Source organism: Podarcis melisellensis, assembly GCF_964234715.1.
Source record: "Podarcis melisellensis genome assembly, chromosome: 7".
Taxonomy (NCBI): Eukaryota; Metazoa; Chordata; class Lepidosauria; order Squamata; family Lacertidae; genus Podarcis; species Podarcis melisellensis.
Window position 1 is genome coordinate 73536535 of NC_138539.1, and position 20990 is coordinate 73557524.

At 42.8% G+C, this 20990-nt stretch overlaps 1 protein-coding gene across 4 annotated transcripts in view; it reads left to right on the forward strand.

Moving 5' to 3' along the window:
- The window catches only part of CDH18 (cadherin 18), a 603832-nt gene that overhangs the window by 274675 nt on the left and 308167 nt on the right, over positions 1–20990 (forward strand). The gene's annotated exons all lie outside the window — the stretch shown is intronic.

Consider the following 20990-nt stretch of genomic DNA (forward strand, 5'->3'; position numbering starts at 1 on the left):
TTCTCCAGTTAAGCTACTGGTTTGTTTAGATTTGCATTAGAGGACCATTTATAGGTTAGACTAGATGAGAGGCTGGAGATCTGTACAGTCGTACCTTGGTTCTCAAACAAAATGCGTTTCGGGAGTCCGTTTGACTCCTGGAACCATTCAGAAACCAAGCTGCAGCTTCTGATTGGCTGCAGGAACGTCCTGCAGCCAACTGGAACCCTTGGAAGCCATACCAGACATTTGACTTCCAAAAATCGTTTGAAAACCGGAACACTCACTTCCGGGCTTTGATCGTTTGGGAGCTGATTTGTCTGGGAGCCAAGGCATTTGAGATCCAAAGTATGACAGTAACCAGATCTCCTGACATTCTTTTTACAAAAGTGAGATAAGACATTAGGAGAGAAGGAGTTTAATCTTCCTCCACATTTTCTCAATTTACATCACCACCAGGGAAAATACATGGGACGCAGAAGGACATTTAAGTCAATTGTGAATAAATATATAAAATGCAGCTCTGATTTGGATCTACATTGCAAAAGATGTAACATTCGAGAACTGCAGTGTTAAGTGTGTGGGAAAGAGAAACATTAGGAAGAATAAAGGAGCATGCTGTTTATATGGAGAGGTCTCGGTTGTTCTTGACGAATTATCAAGGATTGTAGACACAAGCACTGTGATTACACCCACAAGCTTCTTAAGCACCCTTGGATGCAGCTCATCTGGCCCTGCAGATTTGAAATCCTATTAAATAGTTGGGTGTTCCCTTAGCACCTCTTTTTCTATCTTGGACTGCAGCTCCCTCCTACTAGTTCACAAGTGGCATGACTCCTCAGACATGGGATTGAGATGTGTCTCCATGCACAAACCTGCCACCTATCAAGAGCTTTTTCTAGTCAGGATGCAGCCTGCCTTCTCTTAACCTGTGCCTTTGCATTGATTCTCTAAAAGCACACATGCTGTTCATCCACGGATTATGATACTGCTGTGAAATAGGTCCCCCCTTTCCCCCACTTCCTAAATCCATTATGCCACAAACAGCCATGTCCTTCAGTCTGATTCTTTGCGGGAAATTAAAGAGGTAATCAGTCAGGAATTAACAACCTTCTGGATTCAGAAAGCACCGAATTAACAGCTGATTAAACAATTATGTGTGTGTTTGTAGAGCCATGCATACACCAAATCATAGGTTACATAAGTATGAATTAGTCTGGATGCCGTGTTTGTTTAACTGTGGTGGCCCTTAAGTAGGATGCCACATTCTGATGGTTAATTAGCCATGTTATCTTTTATTTATTGATGCGCTTTCAGAGGGTTCGCTTTTCCCAACTTTATGGTGCAAGGGGCATAGAATATCACACAGTGACTCATCTCATTTGAAGCTGTGGTTTGCATATCAATCATGCCAAAAGTTAGGCCCACTGATGTGAATGTCACACGCTGCCCATTCCTGTACACATTTGCTCAAGAATAAGCCCCACTCTGTTCAATATGCATTGGATTGTTGGCTTCAATATTTAACTGTCTCTCTATGGCAATGGTTTCAGGGAGACTCAGGGATCAGGACTCAGGATTTGGTTGGCACAACGGAAGCTGTTTTCTTATGGGGAATTTCCCTTTGCCTGAGCAATGCAATGGCTCTCCATCAGGGAATCAGATACAGTGGTGTTTGCTTCAGCAGAATTCCATGAGGCACCAGTGTACACTTTAGTGGGCTACGTACGTGTGTGTGTGTGTGTGTGTGTGTGTGTGTATAAAGTCCAAATTGCCCATTGATCTTTAGCTTTCTATGGTCTGAGCTCTATAGCTGCAGAGGGTGGGTGGGTGTACACATACATCATTTATACTTCCTTCCAGTTATTTTTCCTTGAGAGTTTTCCACTCAGAGATTTTCCCTATAATGCTGCTGTATAAAGCAACACTTTTCTTCTAGAAAAAACAGGTGCCGGTACTCACCATGAAGTTGTTATAGTAAATTCCACACTTTTAACCAGTGCTTTCCTTCTATGAAAGAAAGGTGCTGGTTCTGCATAGCAGTGAGTGTGGGGACGTGGGTGGCGCTTTGGTCTAAACCACTGAGCCTCTTGGTCTTGTCAATCAGAAGGTTGGTGGTTCAAATCTCCACAACGGGGTGAGCCCCTGTTGCTCTGTCCCAGCTCCAGCAGTTCGAAAGCACACCAGTGCAAGTAAATAAATAGGTACCGCAGTGCTGGGAAGGTAAATGGTGTTTCCGTGTGCTCTGGTTACCACCACGGTGTTCTGTTGCGCCAGAAGCGGTTTAGTCATGCTGGCCACATGACCTGGAAAGCTTTCTGTGGACAAACATCAGCTCCTTCGGCCTGAAAGCGAGATGAACACCACAACCCCATAATCACCTTTGACTGGACTTAACAGTCCATGGTTCCTTTACCTTTACCTCTTTTTTTACCCTTGAGTACTCCTCCCCCCCCCAAAAAAAAAACCCCATGTGCCACTGTTTTAAAGTATCTTAATTGTAAAGTTTTGGGGACAAGGTCTTTTTTTTTTTGGTATTGTTTTATTGATCATATTACTATGCACAATTCCTCCATCTTATTTTATCAAAGATGAAGCCAAGCCACAAAGGTGGCTGTGCACGTATTCATATTCCCACATAACAAGGATGGACCCCTTGCTAGAAAAAAAACAACTATTTCCAAACAGGGTAGGTTGCCTCTTCAACTTTCTAGAACTAAAATGACTTATGTAGGGAATTGCTTAGTTTGTTTTCTTCACACACAAAGGGGGGCAGTGTGCAACATGCAAGCCCTCCTCCATATTTTCCAGCAACCATTGATTTGGATGAGAGTGATAGGGGATTTATTTATTTATTACATATTTTTGCCTTTGTGAATAATACTTTAAGTGACTGTTTCCTGCCTGAAACCTTTCAGGAGCATGTGAGCTCTTAAGGGCGATCATCAGATGGAAAGTATGAGGGGTGAACAAACAACCCATGAGGCAATCTCCATATTGCTGGACTGTTTTGCATTGATTCCCCCCCCCCCAAGTGCTAGTGCAAACAACTGAAGGCCAGCAGGCCTCAGATTTTGAGAAGCCACCACCTAGCCAAGCAGATGTGCACATTATTCCAGGGTCATTGTGGTTGTCAGGGCCAGCCCAAGACATTTTTGCACCTGAGGCAGACTCCAAAATGGTGCTTTCCCTCATTGCCAGGGAAGAAGGGTTGAGAGAAGATCTGCATCAGTAGTGGGGGGGGATTGACATTGGGATCTTCTGCCCCAGTGAATTCTGCCACCTGAGGCAGTCACCTCACCTTGCCTCAAGGGTGGACCAGCCCTGCTGGTTGTACATACTCCCATGGCACAACAAGTTCAAAGCACCTGGTCCAGGAAAAAATAGGGTGCTTTGAGCTTCTGTATAGCACAGGCTTGGCCGAAACACTTGGTTCTGGGAAATTCTAGTACAAATTATCTGTTCGGTCCACTGTTCTGGATATGTTGTGATATATAGGATAATAAAACATGTTTAAATGTTCCATTTTGGATACTTGTTTGAAGGTAATCTGACATTATGTTATTAGCACAGTTGAAGATGACAGGTCACTAGTATTGAGCTACTGGTCATATTTGCAAAATTAGATTAAGACAAAGAATAAAGGTTAGATTCAATCTAATTCATTTGCTGCTTGCTCTCATTTCATAGTGTAATAAAAAGATTTTTATTTGTACGTATTTTATTTGTAGGTATTTTTGACAATATAGCAACACTGGAAAGTATGTTAGAAATAAGAACTTCCTCTGAGTGACTGAGCTGATAAAAAATATATAATCAACTCTAGGTCAAACTGTAAGCCCTTTAGACAGTGTTGTTAAGTATATCTTGTCGGCCTTTAGAAAGCAGTGTGGCTCCCAGACAAGAACAGTTCAATTTCCTTGAAGATCCTAACATGTGGCCTAGAAAAGAAAGTTCCATAGCTTATCCAGTGATGACAGTTTATTTCACCTTTGTGACATCTCTGGAATTCCATTAGGGCTGAACAGTAATACTATTTCTTTGAAGTGTGCCGAACACTCTTTCCTTCGCTATTTTCCCTGTCTCCACCTCATAAATTATCTCCTCATGAAAATGCACAGGGCAAAATCTGCAGGGAGAGGAGGCACACATGGAAAAGATTGCTTGAATCAAATCACAACTGTGCTGCTATCAAAAAGAGTTTATAACCATTATAGTTGCAGCCTTAACCATGTTTTCCATGCAACAGTATCTTTCTCAGATGGTACAATAGAAGAAAAAGTAACTTGGCAACTTTATCTGGTACGCTTTCTACGATGATGAAGATGAATTATTATTTGTAAGGCACATTTCAAATAGTTAAGCATTCCACATACCAATGTTGTATATTAAAGAGTACACCAACCCATCTGTACTCTATTATTATTATTATTATTATTATTATTATTATTATTATTATTATTATTATTAATGTGCCACCCATCTGATTGGGTTGCACCAATAAAACATCAACCACTTAAAACTTCACTGAACAGGGCTGCCTTCAGATGTATTCTAAAAGTCAAATGCAGTGGTACCTTGGTTCTCAAACGTAATCTGTTCCAGAAGTCCATTTGACTTCCGAAATATCCGAAAACCAAGGGGCAGCTTCTGATTGGTGCAGGCGCTCCAGAAACAATAGCTGACAGCCACATTGGACATTCGGCTTCCGAAAAATGTTTGAAAACCGGAACACTTACTTCCCGGTTTTCGGCGTTCAGGAGCCAATTTGTTCATCAACTAAGCCATTCGAGAACCAAGGTTCCACTGTAATTGTTTATATGTTTGACATCCAATGGGAGGGCATTCCACATGGTGGGTGCCACTACCAAGAAGGTCTTCTGCCTGGTTCCCTGTAGCTTCACATCTTGCAGTGAACAACCACCAGAAAGCCCTCAGAGCTGGACCTCAGATGGGGTAGCGGTGCTGAGGCTGAAAGAGCAGGGTTAAAGAGCGGAATCTGTGTTTAGTGTGAAATTCCTAGCTCATATTCTTAGGCTGAAATCCTATATACACCAGAAGCAGCCAGGTATTGTTGGACTACAACTCCCAATAGCCCCAGCCAGCAGAGTCATTTGTCAGTGATGATGTGAGATGTAGTCCTACAGTATCTGTTGTGCACTCCATTGGTCACTCATGCTGCACACACTTACTTGGGACTTACTTCTGAGGAAGCATAGCATTATGCCAGGCTTCCTCAACCTCAGCCCTCCAGATGTTTTGAGACTACAATTCCCATCATCCCTGACCACTGGTCCTGCTAGCTAGGGTTCATGGGAGTTGTAGGCCAAAAACATCTGGGGGGCCGAGGTTGAGGAAGCCTGCATTATACTGTTAAACTACATTCTTAGCCCTTATCAGTTAGCTATGTGAGGCTTTCTTGCATATAAAGCAATGCATCTCCAATCTGATCAGATTTATCACCAGTAATAGAGGACAATTAAAACTTTTTATTTTTCAGGTAGAGGATAGCCCTCCCCCACCAAACAACAGCACCACTGGAAAAATAATCAGCCACAAAGGGAGAAAATGAGGCATAATCTGTATTACATTGCAGACAGAAATAGAGAACACAAATCTGAATTTTCAAGTGATACTATTCATACAGTAACAAATATAATAATTGTGACCATTAATGAGTGTACCAACCCAACCTTCATTTATGCTTCAGTTTAAAGAATAATTTATCCTTTAATCAATGAAAGGTTTTCATTTTAATTAAAATTAACTAACGTTCTAAATTGCTGTTCTGTCGTATAGACTACATCTGAATTCAAAATTAGTGTGACATGGTAGATGGTATCCATATATTAGAAATCCCATTTACAGTGAAAAGCTGTCTTTGTTTAAGTGAGAAAAACAATGCAAGATTAATATGAGCCAAAGTTATATGAGCCAAAGCTTTGTTTCCAATTTGTTTTGTATACAATGTTGTAATAGGATCACATGCCGTGTATTTAATGTTCAATGACTGCTAATTGCATCTTTAAGATTGCATTCTTCTGCTGATTGGGATTGATGTCAGTGACTTATAACTGGAGCCAGTGACTTATGGACTGAGCAGTAATTTGCAAACCAACTTCTACTACACTGCTAGTGCGCCATTATAAATTACAAATGGGTCATGCTGCACTGTGGAGTGCTCCTGTTCAGTGTTCTATCCAGCCATGCCAACATCTGGGATACTGCACTCCATTCCTCCCTTACTTTAACATTTCTTCCTCCCAGCTGACATACGCTCTACAGTTGGTTCTTCTCCTTTTTTGTGGGGGGAGTCTTCCCTTTAAGGTTTTTATTTTTGAAAATTGTTTGTACTTCTACAAACTTTGGGGTTCCACCACGCCTTCTGATATGACCCTCTGGCATGGGAACAGCCCCGTTGTGGCTTTGTAAGGTTTGGCATTCTGAGAATGAGTTCTCTATTAGCGTTCAGGATGATTTAAATAACGAAAAGGTGTTGTGCCCACTCCCAGAGAAAGTTGAATTCCGTGTCTCCATGTGGTTCATTTTTCTAGCTTTTCTTCTTTCCCGTCAGCCTATGCTGGGTTGGGTCATTCTGCTACATTTCTGCATTGTGTAGAACAGAGAGATATTGGTTATACGAGGTTGGTTATCCCACACATGTGTCACTTGAATCCTCTCATGCACAGAAATAATGTGTGAGGGAGATGGATGGTGACATGCAAATGAGCCGTGCCTCCAATGGGCTGCACTACAGGGACACTGACTTGCCCCCACTCACCCACATTGAGGGGCCTTGGCATCACATGATCCACACTGTGTTGCCCCGCGTGCCAGTGCTCACGCATCAGTGGCAGAAAGCATGGACAGTGACAGTCACCCTCTGTGTATCCTGCCCTCACCTGGCATGCCAGTGCTTACCCAGGGATGGAGGGTTTCAATATTGGGGCAGTGTCAGGCTTCAGGGAATCAGCTTCCTCCACCCATGGCAGTAGATAAGCAGAACAAAGGAAATTGTGTCTTTTTACCAGTTAAAACTTTAATAATCACAGCGAGAGAACAAAGAACACCTCTCTTAGAAATGGTAGTGATCCCCATTAAGTTCACTCCCCACCTCCATCCCTATTAATCTACATCACTCCTACATCTTGTAATCTGAGCTTGGAGCCACTGTGTTATCTGTTCTCCCACTTTCTGAATATTCTAGGACTTTGGGGGAAGGGGGGTGGATACTATCCAGAAACCTTGAATCTGTTAACTCTTTCTCTTCTAGGGTTTCTTCTGCTAGCTCTTCCCCATCCATAATTTCCCAGCTTCTGCCTTCTGAACTATACCCCTCTGCAAACCACTGTTCCAAGTCTATACTATTCTCCTGCTCCTGGGAATATTCAGGATCAGGAGGAGGGGGTGGCTCCCACCATTCTTCCTCGGTGCAGCCCTCCTCAGCACAGTCTCTAACAGGTGGGGACCCAGCCCCCTACCCAGAAATACTGAAGAGGCCAAAGCCCCTTCTGCCCCTAGTTGGCGCTCTTCCTGTACTCTCAAGGGTGGTTGCGGTATTTGCAGTCAGAGTATTCAGAGACAAGAAGCCCCACATGTCTGCCACTGCATGCTGTGGGTTGCTGGATTACTAATGCTAAAAGTTTAAAAGACCAAAACAAAATACAGGAAGGGGACCTGTGCTGCAGACCTTGGACTGTATCTTAAGTACCTGGTTTTTTTAAAAAAAACAAAACAAAACATTTTTTCTCATTCCCCTGAAAAAAATATTAAGGATTTTCTGTTAAAAATCCTCACAGGGATGGATTTAGCTACATCCCCATGCAGAACTGGGACAGACTTTAAAGCGTTTCTTTATCCCCAGTAACTTTCTCAGGCTCTTGCAGGTAGGGACAGGGCAACTGCTGCACTTATTTAGGGGGGAGAATCCAAAATTGTCACACAAAACATGGGAGGAGGTGTGTGTGTGTGTGTGTGTGTGTGTGCGCGCGCGCGCGCCAGGAGATGCAGAACACATCCAGGACACAGAATTAAGTCAATTTTTAAAGCAATCCTGTCAGGAGATTTACTAAAGCAATTGCCTCCCAGTCAGTTTCAATTCTCCCATAAATAAGAATCTGTCATTTAAAACTTTTTCTCCTGGTGCATGTCAGCATTTGCAGCTGCCACAAGGTAAACACACTCTGTTCTCCATAGAATTCCCACAAATATAAATAAGCGGTGAGAATTATTCTCTAGGCCCTGTACACGTATGCACTTGCAAAGAAAAGAAGAAGAAACCAACACAAATTGTTGTGGTGAGGAAATGTGATGAATTCTGGCGTTAATGTATAAAATGAAATAAATATATATGTGTGTGTGTGTATGAATATCTGTAGCCTTGGATTTTATGTTGGGTGTGTCACATTCCATAACGATGCTTTGCAGTATACACACATTGAACATGACATTACAATGTAAAACACAAGGTTGCAAAAGTGCATAATTTATTAGGCTGCAACATCTACTTATATAAAAGAGCGCATGCATAATGCATGTGCATAAATGTGAACAATGCCTGACAGTGAATCACACTATTGCATTAGCCTTTCACCTATGGAAGCATCCTTGAGTTGAAATTCCATTCTGGATTGCAAGTGACAATAAAATCCAAAGAGTTAGGCATGGTAGTTTCAGTTATACCCCCGCTGTTCCTCCTCCTCCAACTCCTTTAAATTTGACATGACTGACAATAAGCATTAAATTGTGACTCAGGACTGAAGCACTACAGTGCTGTAGAAGAGGTTTTCAGATCAAGATTCATTATTCTCTCACTTTGGCTCATTGCTGTATCTCTCCACAATTCTTTTTAAGCAGCTGTGGTGCACTGGCAAAGCAATGCTGGTTTCAGTAGAGCTGGGTAAAATGCTTTCCCTTAAATTAATGATAGCATATAATGCTTGCAGTTTCCCAAAGCATGTACAACAGTTAACCTTCTTCCTTACAGTGGAAGGTTACAATCTGAAAGCCATCTCCCTATGGTTCACCCCACCCTATTGTAGTAGTGTAACTTCTGTAAAGAGGAAAGATGTGAGATGGCCAATGTAGTGATCTATTAAATTCAGTCCAGCTCATTGAGTGAAGACGGAGTTGATATTGAAGTCCTACCAAACTTTAGACATGAGCCAGTTTTCTTGCCACTCCCAAGAGTAAGAGGGGAATAGGGGGAAAAAGTCCCTTCAGCTAATGCTAGACCAGGGGTTTGCAAACTTTTTCAGCAGGGGGCCGGTCCACTGTCCCTCAGACCTTGTGGGGGGCCGGACTATATTTTGAAGAGGGGAAAAAATGAATGAATTCCCACAAATAACCCAGAGATGCATTTTAAATAAAAGGACACAGCATACTATTCAAGAGCACCAGGCAGGCCCCATAAATACGTAACCCAGAGAGCCATTTTAATAATAATAATAATAATAATAATAATAATAATAATAATAATAATAATAATAATTATTTATATCCCGCCCTCCCCAGCCGAAGCCGGGCTCAGAGCGGCTAACAACAGTAAAATGATAAAACATTCTAAAATCATTTCATTATAAAATTAATAATTTATAATTAAAATATAAAAAATCATTATAAAATTAATAATTTTAAATAAAAGGACACATTCTACTCAGGTAAGACACCCCCCGACTCTCCCCTCCCTTCTCCACAGCATCGGATGAGCCCCAGTGGCTGCTTACCTGTGTCTTGCAAGCGGCAGGGGCTGGCAGCGGTAAGACGGTGAGTGGCATGTGAAAGGGCTCCAGAGAGGGGCTGGCAGCAACAAAGCCCGAATTGAGCCTGCTTACAATAGCGGCCGCTCAAGCGCTAACACTGCTGCTGCTGACACCAATAAATCCCAGCCCCCTTCCTCTCAGCTCTAGGCAGGGCAGGGAGAAGCCAGGAGGAGGGAAGGAGGGGGCGCCGCCGAATGCACGCGCTGGCGCAGCCCAAACGATCAGATCCACAACGATTCACACGGTGATTCCTGGACTGTCCGCAGGCCAGATCCAGAAGGCAACTGGGCTGGATCCAACCCCCAGGCCTTTGTTTGCCTACCCATGTACTAGACAATGTCATGGCATTCTCAAGGAAAGGGGGTGGGGTGGGAAATTGCAGTGATTATGGGAGGTTGTTGTTGTTGTTATTTTGTTAATATGGAAACTGTCATTATTTGGCTTGACTAGCATAAAAAACAACAAAGCAAAGCATCCTGCCTTTGGCTGTTAGTACATACATGCGAACCTTCCTTTAGTTTTTAGTTTTTTTACCTCAAACAGTGGTGCTGTTCATAGTATAACTTGAGAAATGTTGTATTTTGAAAGGGGGGGGGGGATAAAAGATAATTCCTGTCTGCTCAAAATGTTGATTTTGGTAGATCAACCTTTTGGAATAGGAAAGTACTCACTGGATAATCAGGTTTTTTCAATTTTTCACTTTCATCTCCTTTATAAAGTGGAAGAACACACGCGGCACATGCAGAAGGGGTTCAAAAGGATCTCTCGCATAGCAGGAATGCATCTTGTATTTTCATGGCTTGAGTATCGCAGGAGAGACTTGCTGTAGGGCAGAGCTACAATAGGAACAACAGAGTCATGTCCAGTGAGCCAAGTCATAACAAGATGCAGCAGATGTGTGACAGGATTCAGGAAAGGCTGAGTCATGACAGGAAAAGCTGAGCATTTCAGGACCATGGACAGTACTAGCCGAGGAGAGTTTTCACCATAGCAATGTGTAGACTGTCTAGAATAGTCCTGCTGTTGGTCCCATTCCTCTGAGGTGCTGCCTGTGTTCATAAAGGACCATTTCCTGATTCTGCATCTTTTGCTTTCTGCACTGCACTGCACTGGCAATGGAGCCTGCAGTAGGAGCATGTCTCCTGAAGAATGTAGCAAAGGAACATATTCCATTCAGGAGTGAGGAACAATGGCTCACTGAGAAGCCCCTACTTCCTATCCATGACTTCCTTCAGACCTGAAGTAGGATTGAGGATGCAGAACAGGGGCTGTGTGAGAAAGACCTCTGTCTGAAATCAAGGAGAGCACTGTCAGTATTAGTGGATGGTACTGAGGTAGCGGGACCAGTTTTAGTGGATGGTACTGAGGTAGAGGGACCAGTTTTCTGACTCAGTAGGAAAGCAGCTTCAGATGGAAAAAGAAATAGATCACTTGAACTTCCAGTATAAGTGAGGGGCTTCCAAGTGATGCCTGTGAAAGCATTGAACAAGCGCGCTTTCATTATGTCCTTTTTGCAGATATCCAGAAAAGAGGAAGAAGAAAACACTATTGCCCCTTTCACGATTGACAGGGTTCTTCTGACCTTGATCAGCCTAGCAAGGATGTTTTTGTCTTGAGGGATGCCGGGAAGGAAACAAGGACAACACTGATATTCATCACCATCCTTGAAATACCTTAAATTTCCCATTCTTGCCCTCATTTCATTGCTTTCAAAGCTCTGTGTGCAATAAGATTAGATTGCATGCCATTTATCTGCCTCTTTTGACTTGTAATGATAATATTTAGGTGAAGTGCTGTATAAACACTATGTGCACAAAGCAAATCTCTGTAAACCTTACAGGAACCCTGTAAAGTAGTCCATTCTTCTTATGATTTGCACAGTAGCATCAACGTGCATAGCACTTTACAGAATAACATAAGGCTGCCTTCCCCAACTATAACTCTGATGGGAATTGTGCTCCAAAGCATCCAGAAAACACCATGTTTGGGTGAGATTGACAGAAGCAATCATCATCGTACTATAGAAAATGCACAAATACAATAAAAAAAAACCCACATGAGGTCCATGCCCCCCCCAATGAATTTGCAATTGAAAGAGTTTGACAGTGGAAGGGAGAAAGATCAGTAGCAGTTGGCAAGGTGGGGTGGCATGCTTACCTGACCTAACATCCCAACAGTTTTTTGGTATAGCGGGAGGGCAAAGAGGAAGGGTGTGGTAATGATGTAAATTTTGCAGTAGGTTCAAATGATATTTGTGGCAACTCTAGATGAATTAATGTTCAATTTAGTTTGCTTTTTTCTGCTAACAAAATGCAGAGAGAGAGAGAGAGAGAGAGAGAGAGAGAGAGAGAGAGAGAGAGAGAGAGAGAGAGAGATAGGCATACCCAGAATCAGCTCCATATCATCAGACATTTTGCATGCTTAGGAGCAAAACGAAGGCCAGACAAAACCTTAACGAGAGGCTTGGGGAACTGGGAAAGCTTTTCATCTCACCTTCAAGAGAAGTAGCATACATGAATGACATTGATCCTATGTATGTACAGCACAAAATGGAGACTGATTGAAAGGGGCTGGGGGAAAGTCATTAAAATTAACCACTGTAATCCCTTTATAAAATAACGAAGGCTAAACGAAACGCTTTAAATCTGACAGTTCCCAGTGTTAAGAGAGTGTTTAATAAATTATGCATTTAAATCACTGAATACTGACAAGCAACCAAGGAGCGCAGGAAGAAACGAACATTTCCATTTTGGTTCACAGAAGCACTACCTTTTATAACTTCACGTAATGCTTCTTTTCTTGCCATTTGACGTAAATGTTCCTCCTGTGTTACTGCTTTGCTCAATCAGCTAGAGAGTAAGTATCTGCAGAAATGGGTAAAACAAATTTAATTAAGAAATGACTGTGGAAACAGGAAGACACATCTCCTATGGCACACAGTAAACACTTATTTTTGTAGAGCAATACTTGATAAGACTATTTGCACCTAATTTCCCCTTTGCTGAAACTAAAGTGTTTACAAGTAAAGTATGGGAAGTGTAGTAATTCCTCACAACTCTGAGGCTGTTGAGCTTTTCTTTTATCAGCGCATACTTTCAGAAGTTGTATCCAGATTAGTGAATATACCAACTTTCATGGCTCAGTTTGGAATGAGCTTGATCAACATGAATTCATTTTTATTTGGTTCTTATTCTGACTGCTCTTGTCTTGATGTTAGTGACACCATGATGGGGCCTAGAGATCTCACTGTCGCTTCCCTGTCCTTTTCCCAAACTTTAGTTACCAAGATAAGGGAGGTAGTGGAAAGGCTTATTGCAATGTCTGGCTTTAGAAGTGAGGCCGGGATGGTGTCAGGAGTTTGTGCAAGTAATATGACACCCACTATTGCATGGGAACAACATTTTCTATTCTTGTCAGCACTGTTAGAAATCTTGAGGCCTAAAGTTTTTTCTCAGCCCTTTCGTTTAATTTGCCTGGGTAAGCTCTCTCTGTTTGGTCTCTAGATATAGCATGAGGCAGCCCAGGAGAATGTAGGGCTGAGCTAAAGCCCCAGATTTTGCTTTATTTGCTCATACTCCCCAGCCCTCCAATCCTTCCCTATACAGTATTTATACCTGTACCTGTACCAGCTTTTCTCTTCACTCAGTGTGAGACTTTGTCCCTGCCTCACTTTCTCTTAGGTTCATATTCTCCTTACGTTCCCTCTGTTTCCTCAGATTCTAACTTTTCAGTCTCTTTTGACCCACTTTATTCAGTAACCCTATCTCTTGATCAGCTTCCTTAACAATTGCATTGTTCCAGCCTCAGATACAGCCTTCCCGAACAAAATTCCTGTAGCAAAATTCCTACAGGAAATTCCAGTAGCAAAATTTATTTAGGGCTTCTTTTAACCTTAATGTTCCATATGCTCTGCCTTCTTTGCTCATGTTACATTTTCTGAAACCACTGTCTGTTCTGCCCCCTTCATTCAGCCACCTTGTTGCCAGGATCCTTCTCTAACACCAAGGGTCTTTTTCCCTAGTACTCAGACTGGGCCATAAAAATTTGTCCTGTGAGAAATTTGAGTCCCAACCCAGCCAAACAGAGTACTTTTCCTTTCCACACAAACTTTGGACTGCAAACATTCTGACAACTTTGTTCGCTGTCACAAATTTAGCCAATCACTGACAGAGGTCTCCCATGCTGCAACCTCATTGCAAGACTGCCTGCCTTATTAAATGCTAAGTAAGGCATAACTAGAAACGATGGCCTAGATGAAAAGGCATGATTTCACCAGAAAGATTCTCTGGACCCTAGAAGATTTGACAAAACAGGCTGTTACATTCAGTCAGCAGTGAAATGCAAATAAGCTTAGGCAATACCATTGGAGGGGGGAGAGAGGAAAATGACAATAGGAATTGGTGTCTGAATAGCGAAGGCTTTTCTAAATTGGTGGGTGGGTAGAGAGAGGTACCATCTGGGTTTGTCTTCAGAGAGCAAATGTCTGGGTCAGCAATGCTGTTTGCAGAAAATTGTTCTGGATAGCTTTTCAGAGATGTAAGCTATCAGTTAATGCTGAATCACAGTGAGCGCACAAAATGTCACTTCACCAAGATTATATAGACGGGTGGTTGGTTTCACAAAGTTGTAATGCTAATCTGGGTCTGGCCATATTCCAGGGTATAAAATGATCAATTTGGAAGTATGTTTTGCGTCTCTCAATTCCTCTGCCGATAATGCCATTCTCAGTACTTCTCATTGCACCCACACTTTCAGCCTTAAGCATCTGCCTGTTTGCCCTCCCCTTTACAACCCTCGGATTTTTCACTACTTGTGTCACTTTATAATATATCTAAACAATGATTGAGAAAGGAATGTGTATTTCATGCAACCAAGGCTGAAAAAATATGCACGTGCACATTCAGATCTGACATGGCTGGCATGCAATTTGTACTCAGCTGTTCCACAAAGACAGCTTGTCCACCCACTACAAATTCTTCCTCACAATGCGCAAGTTTGGTATGTTCCAGGATAGACTGCCAATTGACACAGAATAATGACAAGTCTTTCAGATATGGCTGCCCAATGGGAAGTGAATTTGCACTATAGCACATGCTCCAGAATCCTCTACAGGCTACTGTGGTTCCATGACATGCTAACATGTGGAATGTGTTTCTTGGACATACAGAGCATTGAATGCTGCTGGCATTATAGCAGAGGAGGTTGCAGTTCTGTTATTTTTGGACTTTTAATCTGTAAGCAGTACATTTCACCTGAATTGAAGCACCTTGCGTTCAAGCTGGAATGTGTGCAGAGGACGGTGACCAAGATGATCAAGGGTCTGGAAACCAAGCCTTTTTTGGAACGGTTGAATTGGGTATGTTTAGCCTGGATAAGAGGAGATTGAGAGGTGATATGATCGCCATCTTCAAATATCTCAAGGGCTGTCACATGGAAGATGGAGCAAGCTTCTTTTCTTCTGCTCTGTATGGCAGGAACTGAACCAATGGCTTCAAGTTACAAGAAAAGAGATTCCAACTAAAGATCAGGAAGAACTTTTTGACAGTAAGAGCTGTTTGACAGTAGAATATGCTTCCTTGGAAGGTGGTGGACTCTCCTTCATTGGAGGTTTTGAGGCAGAGGTTGGATGGCCATCTGTCATGGATGCTTTAGTTAAAATTGCAGGGAGTTGGAGGAGATGACCTTCAGGGTTCCTTCTGACTCCACAATTCTATGTGGTGCTGAACCCCGTAGCCATGAAATGGAAAAACACATGCGGGTATATCATACAGTGGTACCTCGGGTTACAGACGCTTCAGGTTACAGACGCTTCAGGTTACAGACACCGCTAACCCAGAAATAGTACCTCGGGTTAAGAACTTTGCTTCAGGATGAGAACAGAAATCGTGTGGCAGCGGCGCATCAGCAGCGGGAGGCCCCATTAGGTAAAGTGGTACCTCAGGTTAAGAACAGTTTCAGGTTAAGAAAAGACCTCCAGAACAAATTAAGTTCTTAACCTGAGATACCACTGTATTGATGTATCTGAGCATTGCTGTCAGGATCACAGAACTTTCAAAGTCCGCTCTCTCTTCCCTCCAGTTACATAAACTCTTCTGCTATCCCTTTAGATTGCTGTATAATCTGTCCAGGTGGGGTTGAGGCCTGTACAGTCCCCCCCCTCCATATCCACTGGGATGCAGCTCAGCCTCCTGAATCTTGAGGGGTAGAGGAGGATTGACAGAATGCCACCCCAGGCTGAGCAGCCTGGTGCACGAATGTTGTATCAGGAGGAGGCCTAGTTGGCCTCTCCTGAAGCAACAGTCATCATATGTGTGACCTCTCACACATGTGCAACATGTCAATATCCGCCACTTTCAGATCACCTTATTGTGTAGTTGAGAAAACAAGGTCCAGAGTGTGGCCTGTCACATGCATTGTGCCAGTGACATGTTGGGACAGCCCCATGTTAATCATGGCAGCCATGAAGTCCCGAGTCCCCCCAGAACCAGTAATCTGGGAGTCCTCAACAGATTCCTCAAGACCAGGCAGGAGGACTGCTGGTCAGTAAGGTACGCAGTAAACCAGCAGAATCCCTAATCTGTCCTGATTGCCCAGTGCCTCAGGGCTTCACTGTTTTGTGCTTCTTGAGAGGAGAAAATTCACACAGAATGTACAGCTATAAATAAAAATGTCAGTTGTTAGCTAACATCTTTGGGATCACTCGATTAAGTAGAATTCTCATATTCTTGGGTCATTGCATATTTGCATGGAATTCTGAGCTTTTTCCCCATACACAAGCCAGGACAGTAACCATACTATTGTTTAGGCAAGCTATGTTCATACAACCAATTGGGGTTCTAAATGTGTGGATAGAAGAGCAGGACAGCAGTAGCAGGTCCTGCCGCCACAGTTCACTGGCTGATGAATGTGTGGAAATTGATGGTAGGGTCTGCCACCACAACCTCTCTTCCTCAGACAAGAATTCAGCATTCCCTGTTTGTTTATGTAAGTAGTGAAATATGAAAGGCTAGCTGAGAGCCCTGGGTTCTTCTCCTGTTTACAGCTCCTCCAAGCTTTTGCTCTAGTATTAAAATGGAAAATCAATTAGACACTTGGGCAACTCAAAGAGCATTGATTTCAGAAATAAAAGATCATGTGAAATGCTTGCAGAGAGCAAAATGAAACACGTTGGCCCTGTTCAAGCCTTTTCTCTGAAGGCAGGTTTCCACCTGCTGTCCCTGACTTCTGTATATTTGACAGAAAGTCTGAAAGGGTTTTCAGCATGCATACAGGTGCATGAGTGTAGGCAACCCTTTCACTGAATGCAGAGGCTAGCAGATATAATCCTATTTATATTTATATTTATATTTATATTTTTAATTGTAATTTTACTGGTGTTAGCCACCCTGAGCCCAGCTCTGGCCGGGGAGGGCGGGGTATAAATAAATAAAAAATATTATTAATTTATTATTATTATTTTCCCCTCTCCATATTTTCAGTACACACACAGAGGGAATGTCTGAAAAGTATGGGATGACATGCTTTTAAAAAAGGAGGGATTATAGGTTCATAAAGAACAAATTACATAAAAGCAAACAAATGCATATAATCTCTCTATTAAATCAGAACCAGTGAAGGCAATGAATGTCCTGTGTGAGTGTCTGAAGGCAGCTGGGGGATGGATGGTAGCTAACAAACTGAGATTGAATCATGACAAGACAGAGGTACTGTTTTTTTGGGAAAGGGGGCAGGCAGCTATGGGGACTCCCTGGTCCTGAATGGCCTAACTAACTGTGCCCCGAAGGACCCAGGTGCACAGCCTGGGAGTCAACAACAACAACAGCAGCAGCAACAACAACAACAACACTTTATTACGGTTGTAGACCAGCATAAGGAGGGAGGGGTACAATCTTTTAAAATCACTTAAAATCCGGGGGGGGGGGTCACACTAAAAGGAGTTAAAACAGAATATAAGTCCATAAGAATCCAAAAGAAGCTAAGAAAGTTTAAAAGAAGGGTTAGGAACGTCAGATAAGAGTGAAAGAGCACAAAAGGCTAGTATATATAAGACCACAGATAGCAGTCTACAGAGCACTCCAACACGAGTGCCCATTATATCTAGTTTGTGGCACAGGTCATCATCCATCAAATCTTGAGTGCTGCTGTGCAGAATCTGACAGCATTGTATGTTACAGCAGGATTGGCATCTGAAAGCAGCAGGGAGTTATAGAATTGTCCTGTGCACCCTGGGTACTTATGTAGTGGTGGTAAGATAAGGCCTGGGAGTCATTTTGGACTCGCAGCTGTCCATGGAGGCACAGGTCAATTCTGTGTCCTGGGCAGCTGTCTACCAGCTCCATCTGGTACGCAGGCTGAGACCCTACCTGCCGGCGGACTGTCTTGCCAGAGTGGTGCATGCTCTAGTTATCTCCCGCTTGCACTGCTGCAAAGCGCTCTATGTGGGGATCCCTTTGAAGGTAACCTGAAAACTACAACAAATCCAGAATGTGGCAGCTAGACTGGTGACTGGGAGTGGCCACTGAGATCACATAACACTGGTCCTTTAAGACCAGTAGGCTCCCAGTAGGTTTCCGAGAACAATTCAAAGTGTGGTGCTGACCTTTAAAGCCCTAAACAGCCTCGGCTCAGTATACCATCCATGTGGATGATCTAGTTCACCCTTTTAACTAGTGTGGGGTATGAGAAGCATGCCCATTTGCTATTCCATTACATATCAGATTGTCAGGCCACAGTTCAGGTAAGATCAGAACACTTTGCAAAACAGCATCTTTGGCAATCACTCGTAAGCCGAGTAAGATTGCCTTCCATAAATACAGTTTTAACAATGAGTCTGGAAGTGACTGTGGAGGCCAATTCTGGATCCACACGCCCTTCCACAGTGGGGACATTGGTTTCTGGGTGGGAGTTGATCATGGTGTGGATTTGCAAAGCGTGCCTTCCTCTTAGCACATTTCTCCCTTGTGTCCTGAGTTTGAGCGTCTTCAAAGCCCATGGCAGCTTTGGTAAAGGCTGTTCTCCAATTGGAGCACTCGCAGGTCATTGTTTCCCAGTTGTTGGTGTTTATACTACTTATTTTTTTTTAGATTTGCCTTGAGAGAGTCTTTAAACCTCTTTTGTTGACCACCAGCATTACACTTTCCATTTTTAAGTTCAGAATAGAGTAGTTGCTTTGGAAGACGATAATCAGGCATCCCCACTGCATGACCAGTCTATCAAAGTTGATGTTGAAGAACCTGCCTTCATCTGTTGCATCTGCAAAATGCTAATGGCTATTCTATGCAAGACCATCCATATTTTCGCAAGGCACCCAATCAGCCCTTTGCACCCATAGCCATTTTGTTCAATTTATTAATAGAGAAAAGGGCTTCTAGATGTCTAGATGAGAAAGCACCCTCTAAACATGCACACAAGTACATAAATTGTGGCAGATTGCAAGTTCCAAAGATTTCAGTTCATTAAGCCAACACTGTTTAATTGCCATGGGGAGCAAATGAATCTTACAAGAGGTTGACCACATTAGTACTGACAAAGCTCCAACATACTTCCAGAAATATATAGAATGAACAGGTGGGTGAAGACAGACAGTAAAGGGTGAAGTCACAGTGGATTCTTCATACACACACATTCTCAGGGCGAGTTTGTCGTCTTCCTGGCTTTGTGATTCATTTAACAGATACATCCTCTATCAAGTCTAAAGTTGTGTCTTGCCCTCATATCCTACTTCAGATGGACCAGCTTTTAAATTGCTGCATGCACATTTTTCTGATGGCAACTTTAAATTTCAGTGATTGAAATCATTCAAAGGCAGTTTGAAAATTGGTTTAGGTATTGGCGTGACAGCTAGCCAATTGGCATGGTTTGCTGCTTGAAATTTACATAGCTTGTAAGGGCTCCCCCCAAAGGGAAAAAAAGGTTGTTTGTATTGAATGTACAGAGAGTGCTTCCAAACTGGCCCCGCATCTCAACAAATGTTCTGCCCGTCTCTTTCACCCTTAAGCGAGAAAATGAAATTGTCATAAGCGCGTGCAAGGCAGACAGTTGTACCAGCAGATCTGTCCCTGCCAGACACTGAAACTGACTAGAAATCACCAGTTTCAGTCCACAATAACAACAACCCCAGTGAAAATGAAGTTGACAAGAGAAAGAAAATTATACCTAATAAAAATACATGAAGTGATTCATAAATCTGGTGAAGTGTCAGAAAAGTAAGGGGACTTCATAAACAGGTAAGGAAGGGTGCAGGAAGAGGAAAGCTATTAAGATGCTTTATATATTTTGGTGTCAAAAACGGATATAGGGATGTGTTTTTTGGATGGTTCCTGTGTCAGCTTGAGAGAGATTTGTTACTCCTGTTGTGCCCAAGCTTAGTAATATAAAGACCACAGGTGTGCTAAGTGTGGCGGGGTGGCTAAAGTGGTATTTTTCACTGTCTCTCTCTAGAAGTTGGACTTGCCCAATGAAATTGATTGGCAGCAGAGTCTAGAGTGTAAAAAGAAAGTGCTTCTGGACTTCGCTGTTGAAGCATTAGTTTGTGGCCGCTAGGCTAAGGACAAATGAGATTTGCCTGCAGGGAAATAGCAAATAACAGCTAGTAATGGCCTCCTGAAAGCTTAATGTAAGAACATAAAAGAAACAAAAAGTTTCAGTTCTGGTTGGAATGCTCTGAGTGGAATATGCTGTTGCATCATAATGCCTGCTGCTGTGTAGCCCCTTCCATGCACACACACACAGCAGCGGTTGGTTTCTGAGAGGGGTGAGGGGCAGGGAGTGAGGAATAGGCATGGTGGCAGAGCCAATCCTCTCTGGTTCAGGAATGAGCAGTGAAGCTCAGTGATGGGAAGCCAGGTGAGTAACCCCCCACCCTGCCGTTGCCTCCCCACCAACTGGTACTGCCACATATAAACACCTTTGGGTGCCCTGTCTAACTCAGCCAGTTTGCTTGAACTGTGTGTAGTTCTGTAGTAGAAGAAAGTTCAGTGTGTGTTCATACAACTTTCTGCTAGCTATGACAGATTTAAATCTATGATGCAGAAGCCCGAGTTAAAGAACATCACTCAGCTGCCTCCTCAGTGCTTCTGTGAATTGCTAGAGTAAACCATTCAATGCAACATCTTAGTACAGGAGAAGCCAATACATTTTCCCTCCCCATTAATTGGACATAAGTATTAAGTAACTATGGCCAATAAAAGTCCGATAAAGCTCCAATTTTTCCAAAATTCATGTCATTGATTCATATTTTTAATGGTGTCT